The following is a 10,299-nucleotide window of genomic DNA, read 5'->3' as shown; positions in this document are numbered from 1 at the left end:
AATGCAGAGGAAGTGTAGTATATGTCGTGAGGTAGGACATAATAGGACCAAATGTCCCAATCGTGGATCTAGCTCCACAACATAGTTTTTAGTTTCGATGCTATTTGTAATTTACTTTTTCAATGGAATGAACTTTTTTCATAGATTTTATGGGTTACAACAACACAAAAAACATTACCAAAAAAATAATGGATGCACCCATGGAAAAAAATTACCGAAAAAATTATATTAAAAAATAATGTTGAAAAAATAGTTGAAAAAAAAACTATAAAAAAATTCAGGAGAAAATATATTAAAGAAAATAAATAACATAAAAAAATGAAGAAAAAAAATAAGGGGGGGTGTTGTCGCCACCATGGAAAAAAAATTACCGAAAACATTATATAAACAAATAATGTTGAAAAAATAGTTGAAAAAAAAACTATAAAAAAATTCAGGAGAAAATATATTAAAGAAAAAAAATTACAAAAAAAAAAAGAAAAAAAAAAGGGGGGGTGTTGTCGCCAGGGAGTGGCGACAACACCTAATTTTAAAAGGAAGGCGCCAGTGGGCCTGGCGAGTATGTATTGGGTTGAGTGTTGTCGCCACCCCCCCCTGGCGACAACGTGGTGTATTTAGCAAAAAACTGACATTTTTGTAATTTTTTTGAAAACTTGGTTATTTTTGAAATTTTTTTTAAAAAACTTGATATTCAAAAAAAAAATTCTACTCTTGGAGTCAATATAGCCCTCTCTCTCTCTCTCTCTCTCTCTCTCTCTCTCTCTCTCTCTCTCTCTCTCTCTCTCTCTCTCTCTCTCTCTCTCTCTCTCTCTCTCTCTCTCTCTCTCTCTCTCTCTCTCTCTCTATATATATATATATATATATATATATATATATATATATATATATATATATATATATATATATATATATATATAGAGAGGTGGGAATAGGCCAGGCCGGCCTACAGGGGCCTACGGCCTAGCCTACATAGGCCTAGGCCAGGCCAGGTCAATTTAATAAAGAGGCCAGGCTTAGGCTTTTTTAAAAGCCTATTTTATTAAATAGGTCAGGCTTAGGCTATTAAAATAGCTTATAAAGCCTTATAGTCCGACCTATATTTTCATATATATTAAAAATATGTTAAATAAGTTGGTTCATGTATGCATATATTAGAAGAAAAAAAAGCTAAATAAGCTAAACAGTAAACCTTAATATATATATATATATATATATATATATATATATATATATATATATATATATATATATATATATATATATATATATATATATATATATATATATATATAACAAATACTAAATAGGTTCACTTATATATGTATATATAGGCCGACCTACAAGACTTTTTAAGTTATATAGATTAATTGAAAAACTTTAATGAGATATAGGCTTTTTTATAGGCTTTCAGGCCAGGCTTTTAAAAAGGCCAGGCCAGGCCAAAAAACTGAGCCTATGATAGGCCTTAGGCCTTTTAAGTTTATCGCAGGCCAGACTCAGGCCTTCTAAAGCCTAGCCTAGCCTAGCCTATTTCCACCCCTATATATATATATATATATATATATATATATATATATATATATATATATATATATATATATATATATATATATATATATATATATATATATATATATATATTAATTGAATAATATTTTACTATGTTTTATAATTCTATAGTTAAAATTAAAATCTTTGATCAAATCCCCTATATGATATATCTTTAAAAAAAGCTGAAGTTAAAAAAATGCACTTTAAATTTCAAATATTTTTATACTTTCAATTAATTATAGCAAATTAAAAGAGAACTCAAATAATATATTAGCATAATTCTCCATTAATCTTTGTCAATCCAAGATTCAATCTTATAATAAAATGTGATTTAACAACTCACTTTTTTCTCGATAAAAATGTGATTCAATCTAAAAAAATTCAAAAAATAATGAAATTATAACTATGTAAATCACATACACGAGAAAATAAAATAGAAGTATTAAAAGTAAGAAGAAGAATAAAAGCCTTAAAAATTACATAAATTTCTTAGTTTTTCTTTAACTATATGAAGGAGAAAGTAAATTCAAATTATATATTACACCAATTTACAAATAGCATTGTAAATTCAAAAATATGAAGGAGAAAGTTTTAAAAGGAGAAATGAAAAAAGAGAATGAGATTGATGATCATTTCTTTAGGTATTTATAATGAATGCATAGATCTTAAATTAAATAAATATTGATGGGATAGTTAAAATTGCACATTAAAGTATATCTTTTTATATTCTCAACTGAAAAATTAAAGTTGTTATTTTTGTAAATCAAATAAGTTGTTATTTTTGTAAATCAAATAAGTTGTTTTGCAGGTACTACTCCAGATGTTTGCTCGGTGAAGGAAATGTACCATACGTTGGATATGATAGAAGGTGAAGATGAGGACGACGACTGGGCAAAGGTGTGGAAGGTTGCTGTTCTTGAAAGGTGTAAAACTTTTCTTTGGTTACTAAAGCATGATAGGCTGCTCACTAATTTAAGTAAGGCAAAGAAAGGTCTTGGATCGGCTGGCTATTCGCTTTGTGGAAATGTATGCGAGACGACGTTGCATGCCTTACGGGATTGCATGAAATGCTTTTCTATGTGGAGGAGTATCGTTCCTAGCAATTTGTTGGATGAGTTCTTTACAGCCAAAAATAAAGACTGGATACACATTAATTTAAATTACCGCGACAAGAGGAATAAAGGGTGGACAGAACTATGGCTGATGCTATGCCATTCTTTATGGCATTGGAGAAATCTGGAAATGCATGATGCAAGTTTTGAAAGACCGCATCAACCTATTGGCCACATAATTCAGAAGAAGCATATTTATGAAAGTGTAATGAAGACCACTAGACAGTGTCATGGAGAGGAAGGAAACGGCATGCTCATGGGGTGGAAACCCCCTACTAGGGACATGTGGAAACTAAACACAGATGGGACAAGCAAAAGGAATCAAGAAGCTGGCTGTGGTGGAGTTTTGAGGGATAATAATGGAGTTTGGAAGGGAAGTTTTGCTAAGTACTTAGGACGATGCAGTGCTGTTGTTGTTGAGTTTTAGGGAGTCCTTGAAGGTCTGAAATACACTCTCTCTTTGGGTATCAAGCGGGTGGAAATTAACGTGGATGCGATATTAGTTGTTAAATCCATAGAGGATGGTGTTACCGGGATAGTGGACTGCGTTAACATTCTTCGGCAGATTAAGGAGCTAATTTCGTTATTTGAGTTGGTAGTGATATCATATGCTCCTCGCTATACGAATATGTGCGCGGATGCGCTTGCAAACAAGGGTTGTTTGGATAAGTCCAATTATGTTCATAATGATGCTCCTGAATTTCTGTGGCCGCTATTAGCAGCGGATTCGTTAGGGATTAGCAGTTTTTTTGTTGATCCGTTGTAGTTGTTTTTTCTTTCGGGCTTAGGCCTTCCATAATATCAAAAAAAAATTATATTAATGCATTTATATATTTTAAAAATTGTAACTGATAAATAATAAATATTGCTCAAAGGACCTATTAAAATAGTACTTAATGGTATCTTTAATGGATATAAAAAACAAAAACAAAAAAACTAATAATAATAGGAAGTTATGGAATAGAAAAAACTTACGTATTATATGTTTAGAATAATTCAAACCAAATCGATTATTACGCTTAAAATTATATTATATTGTCTTAATAATAAGGATATGTACATTTATATAAAAATACCTAATTTTTAATATCTTTGCTTAATAAAAATGTGACGGAAAATAAGACCAAAAGATATAGTATATGAAATATTATTATAATTTTATTTAGTATAAAAAAGACTATTATAATTTTATATTATATTAGAATATTTTTTGACTAAAATATGTTTAAAATGTTGTTTTCAATATTTAAACTTAATTATGAATAACTTTATAAATTATTTTTATAATTTTATATATTTTTTAATCTTAACAAAAATGCAAGGGAAATTAAGACAACAAATAAATTATATCAAAATTTATTATCATTTATATTATATTTTTACCAATGTCATTTATAATTTTCAGAATATTATATTTTTCGTATAAATTTGTGTGTATGTAATCATTTAAAAAATAATTAAATATTAAATAAAAGAGAATTATTTATTAACATTGTAGCAAAATAATAAAATTATGTAACTTTCATGAATTAGAGGTTTTGAAGATTTTTTGAAATGAACTTATATTTAGTTAATGAGTAATCAAATTAATAGTACTTTATGGTATCTTTAATGAATATAAAAAATCTAAAAAAAAATTAATAGGAATATAATTTCTTTATTAGTTTTTTAATAGGAATAAAAATGTTACATATTAAATTTTCAAGGAGTTGTGTATTTAATTATTGAGTTATAATACTATAAAAGTAAAAAATAATTTAACTATTTATTTCAAAATATTATAATACAAATAGTTAATTAATATTAGAAATTTTAAATGATTGACACGTCAACATTAGTGTTATATTAGAATGACACATATTGTTAGGTTTAGGGTTGTTGCAAAAGTTGTCATCATGACAACCTTGCATTTAGATTAAGTAGATTATACTCACTAATGAATCAATAATGGTCCTTTATATATTAGTTGGGCTTACAAATAATGCAAGGTCCAATAACCAAACTAGATTAGTTAGTTTGTTATTTGTGTAACAAATAAATTAACTAACTTAATCAATTAGATTTGAATTACACTTCAACACTATTTAAAAAAATTTGCAATATTGATTACATTGAACATGCTTCTCATTTTTTTGAATTTTTTAATATTGAGTGACTTGTTTAAAATATAAGCTACTTGATCATCAGTTTTGTAATATGTCAAAGTAATTTTGTTAATGTTTACTTGATCTCTAAACATTAGTTCTACTTATTTTGTTTTTCCTATATTCATCTCAACCAACATCAATTGAAGTCATATTCTTTGACAAACTGCATGAAATCGGAGAACTGCACAACTTGAACACATATCTTATTATGCTTCTTCTTTTCACTTTGTCTCCACATCAATCCGAGTCACAACAACCATTCAACTTATCCCTTTAGCATCCAAGTTTTGGAAATAAGATGCCATAATCTATTTGAACCGTAAGATATTTCATGATCCTCCTGATTGCGTGCATATGCGATAATTTAGGTTCCTACATAAATCTTTTCACCACACATGCACTGTGACATATATTTGGTATGGAATTGCAAGTATACCTCAAGCAACACGCCATTTGCTTATATACATTGTTATACATATTCTTTTCATCTTCATCTTTGCTTAATTTTTAATTTGCTTCAGTAGAAGTACTTGATGCATGTGTTGCACTTCATCTTATTAAATCTCTTTAGGATATCACTGATGTACTTCTTTTGATGAACCATAAGACCTTTCATAATTGTTGAAAATTCAATGTCAAAGAAGTAACTGAGATTTCATAAGTCACTTATATCAAATTCAATGTCCATGCTAAATATGAGATTCTCAATCTCATCACGATTACTTCCATGAATAAATGATGACACCTATCACACTACTTTTTATCAACATTTTATTTAGTACTCTTATTATATTTATGGCTAACATTACATAGATTAGAACAATGTATAACAAGATTCAAGATATTGGGGAAATTTTCAATTCACCTAAAAAATCACTTTGACTAGAAAGTTCTACAATATATTGTTGGAAAAGTGACTATAAACATAAGAGAGGATGAATTGTGGAGGTCTAGAAGACGACGTCCAAGTAAACATTCTTTGATAAATATAATTGTTTAAAACAATTTTGTAAATCAAACAAAGAATAGGTAGTGAAAAAAGTAAAGAAAAAGACATTAGAGTAGAGGAATAATGAAAACACAACAAAAATAAATAAATATTGAAAATAAAAAAGACAATGGTTGAGAGAATCAAATCAGAGATTTATAAAGGTTCAGCCTAACTACTTGGCATATTCCTCTCCATAAGAATTTCTTCTTGAGAGTTCCCACTAAATATATGAGTTGTTCACATGTTATGCCCACAAACCTACCTACTTACAACAAAACATGAGTTTTACATTGGCTATCCTTCAAACTAAATACGAGATTTTGTGTCAGGCTAATCTTGAAACGGGGCAGGAGCTTTTATACCAGGTTAAGCTCACAAACCAAACAAAAATTTTGACGGACATTTTCACGAATCAAATGAGACATTTTACACATGGATAATCTCATGAACCTAATTAGAGCTTTTATTGGCTTATCTTATAAACCAAATAACAACTTATCACAAGAGATATTATACAAGAGACAAGTCTTCTTGTGTAAATTATAATAATACCCTAATACCAGAACACACACAAAATTTCACTGATATTTTTAACTCTTAAACCATTAAGAAAATTTAGTGAAAAGGAAAGAAAAGAGAGAGGAGAGAGTATAGAGTGAGAAAGTATATAGAAATATAGTTTCTAGAGTGTTTTGAAAGTGAGTAGACAACTTTTACTTATAGATAAAAAATTTAGCGCAAAATATAAAAAGATCCATGAACCTTTAAAAGTCATAATCGGTTAAGCCATGTGTTAATTGATTATGAGCTTCAAAAATACGAAAATCCTAATTCTCAAAAAGGAAAACCTGCGGCGGATAATGTCTTAATTGATTAGGGGTGTCCTTATTCGATTGAGAGTCTTTATTCGACTAAGAATCAATGATGTTTTTAAACATTTAAGAAGCTTATATACAATATTTAATCGATTAGAATCCTTACCCAATCGAATGGTTAAGGACTCTAGTCGATTAGATAGTGTATATAAGCTTCTTAAATGTTTAGGAACATCTTTGATCAATATCACAAGCAACTTGATGGTTCCTCTATAGGCCTTAAGGTGTTTTAGTAGAACTAAAAATTTAAAACTCTTTTACGGGGGTATGTGTGCATTGCTATAATAATTAAATAATTACTCTGATCACTCAGACACATACTAGAAGAGCTTTCACATTTTCTCTATTTTACATTTGAGCACTTGGTGTCTGAAGCTGCCATCAGGTGCAGGGAGTTTCCTGGTAATTAACAGGAAGAAGAAAAGTCACTTTCAGAACTAATAGTGCTCTCATAGCTCCCCAAAACACCTAAATTTAAGTTTTTGTAGTTAACAAAATTATTTGTTCGTTCATCATTTCCTTTTCATTACAAGTACATCGTAAACAACTCTCATGTTAAAGGCCTCTACCTTCCTACTATTCTCGTTTAAATACCTAATTATCACCAAAACGGGAAAAGGGGAATAAAATGTAATATACTTGTACTTAAAATGGGGGGTTAAGGGCTTGAGCCTTAGAAAACTGGAAAATTAGTATTCTACGCGCTTGAGGAATTCTTAGGTAAATTCATAAATCTTGATAGAAAAAGATAAGAGAAAGTTGTAATGGCGGGAACTAAACTCCTTTTTATAGGGATCGAAAATCCAGCCTTATGGATAATCAACAACCTCTTACTAGGCACCCCAACAGATGAAAAAGATTCCCTAAGTCTTTGACACGTGTATGAGATTAACATATTTAATATTGTATGTGCCCCTCAATTGACGTTTGGGGTTTTACCTCAACAAAAATTTGGGATTCAACTTATTGGCATGTGGAGGTTTATCTATACCACAATTAAGGGACTTGTCCATAAGTACACTTGGGGGACTCTTCCCAAGTACACATGAGGTACTCGTCCCAAGAATGCTTAAGTGACTCATCTAAATGAGAGGAGAAGATTAAACTAAATCATTTACAGACCCTCATGCTTGAGGGTCTGTGTACTGGTATATTTGTAAAGAGCTCACAATAGGTGGTGCAAAGGTTTCCTAAGGAAATGAGACATAATATGTCACCCAACAAGCTTCATAGTCGCTCGTTTATAGAAATGTACGCCCATTTCCAAATTATATTGCATGTTGCTTGAATTACTCGCTCATTTATGGAAACATAGGAAATAACATGTCTCTATCCGTAACAGTATGGAAGAGGAAGACAAAAGAGGGAAGCCACATTCTCTTGAATAACAAGGGAAGTAGTTATCCATACTCCACGCTCCTGAGAGAAAGAAATATTGTTACTGGATCCTTGGAGCCTAAGATTCGGACCCAAGAGATTCCTATAAATACATCAGCTGTGAGGTTGAAAGGGACATTCAACTCTCTCACATAACATCATATACAGAGCTTCTCATCATTCCTGCGTGAGTTTGTTCTAACACCACAAAAATCCTAAAATCCACTAACAACCCTATACGATAAAGGGTTATCACTTGTTGTACTTTTAGCAAATACAAAAACTAGTGTTGATTTAGTTTTTTTACTTAATTTCAAAAAATACTAAAACTTAATACCAAAAAAATTGTTATTGAAATTATTGTTTTTGTTTTAAAGCTATTACACCACAAACAATGAACATTGGCCTTATTCTTAAAACTACTATGACCACCACCTACAACCACTACGTCTACCTCCGACCACCGGATACCACCACTCACCACTGATCATCCCCAACCACCACTCTGACCACATATAATCATTATTTTGACCACCACCGAACACCAATACAACCCTGCTCTTACTACCGCCAACTACCATCAACTACTTTTGACCACCACCTATGATCACTAGTTTATTCATTTATGATCTCTAATATGACCACCACTCTCACCACTGCCAACCACCATGTTGACTACCTCAACCATCATTTTGACCATCGTCGATCATCAATATGTTTTCAAGTCATCACTATCGACTACGATTCTAACCATCACTTCTACAAACGTAAATCATCATTAGTCATCAAATTCAATCATCACTAATTTGACAATTAACCGTCACAACTCATAAATAAATAAAAAATTGAATAAAAAAGTTGGAGCATTGAATGCTATCTTTAAATTTTGGTGCACTTTTAATTTATGATATTTACTTATTTTGAGACTCATTTATTTCTAAAATTTTAGCTCATAAATTTTAGAGATCTTTAAAGTTATACTTCAATTTTAAAAATCACCTAAATTGACTGCTCTAATAAAAGGTGGTTTTCAAAATGAATTCCTCTTCTATCTTTTTTTTTTTCTTTCAGAATAAGTCTATTAATCAATGGTTACATACATAAGTAAAACACCGCACGCCTTTCAAACCAAAACTTAGGTCAACTACCTAGACATGAACACGTTAAGTAATGCAGGGTTGATTTGTAGATGCTTGTACTAACCAATGATAATAATAGAAAAAAACAATTATACAGCATTGAAGCTTAAACCATTTTATTTTATTTTTGGCATTAATACAATGATTTTCTAGCGAAATAGATTATCATAATTTGGAATCAACATAATATGTTGCTTTAATAGTAGAGGTAAGGGAAGAATGGTGGAAAGGTTTAAAATCAGAGTTAATTTTTCAGGCGTTTTATGGACAAAAAAGAGAGATTACTTTTTTAGTTTATTTTATTGGGTCATGCTAACTAGTGCCCTAGGGGCACTCTTTAAGGTTTCCATATAAAGAAAATATTCTCTAAATAAATTAATCAATTCAATTTTCAATGCACTGAATACAAGTTTTTCAATGAAACATGCATTTTTGCTCATTAAAAGAAGTCAATTATTTCTATTTTTAATGTATTAAATACAAGTATATTTAACAAAATATTCCTTTTTCAGACTCTTAACCAGTGCCCCTGGAGCACTCGTTAGCATTTCCCTATTTTATTTCATCTTTTCTTTATAAAAAACTGTCAATTGAATCAAATCAAATTGAAAATTGCAACTCGGGTTATTGTTAACGTAAAAAATAAAAACCACTCAAATTGAACATATCTTTCTATATATGGACAAATAGTGAGATTCTCTCAATTTTAACTAAGTTAAAAGTTGATAAAAAAAAACTATAAGTTAAAAGTTTTTTATTTTCACTGTAATTGATGATGAGTTTCTGATTTTTTTTTTATTTAAAAAACAATCATGTTTTCTAATAAAATTCCTCAAATATTCACTTTTAGTTCATAGAACTAATCATTCAAAATTGATCTCTGGTCGCAAATCAAACTATTCTAGTTCATATTATAATTGTAGCTTCAACTTAAAAACTAGTATTGAGGTTTTTTTTTATCGTATTTTATTCAGTTATTTTATTCAGTTATTTTATTCAGTTATTTTAATTATACAAAAAATCTTATCATTGATCATGTCGACTGGATTCAATCAAACCAACCTAATCTTCAATAATATGATTTGGATTTCATAAAAATAAATTGTA

The sequence above is a fragment of the Vicia villosa genome, unplaced genomic scaffold, assembly GCF_029867415.1.
Source record: "Vicia villosa cultivar HV-30 ecotype Madison, WI unplaced genomic scaffold, Vvil1.0 ctg.000010F_1_1, whole genome shotgun sequence".
In the NCBI taxonomy this organism is placed as follows: domain Eukaryota; kingdom Viridiplantae; phylum Streptophyta; class Magnoliopsida; order Fabales; family Fabaceae; genus Vicia; species Vicia villosa.
The sequence above is the reverse complement of the archived record's forward strand: the minus strand, read 5'-3'. Positions refer to the sequence as shown.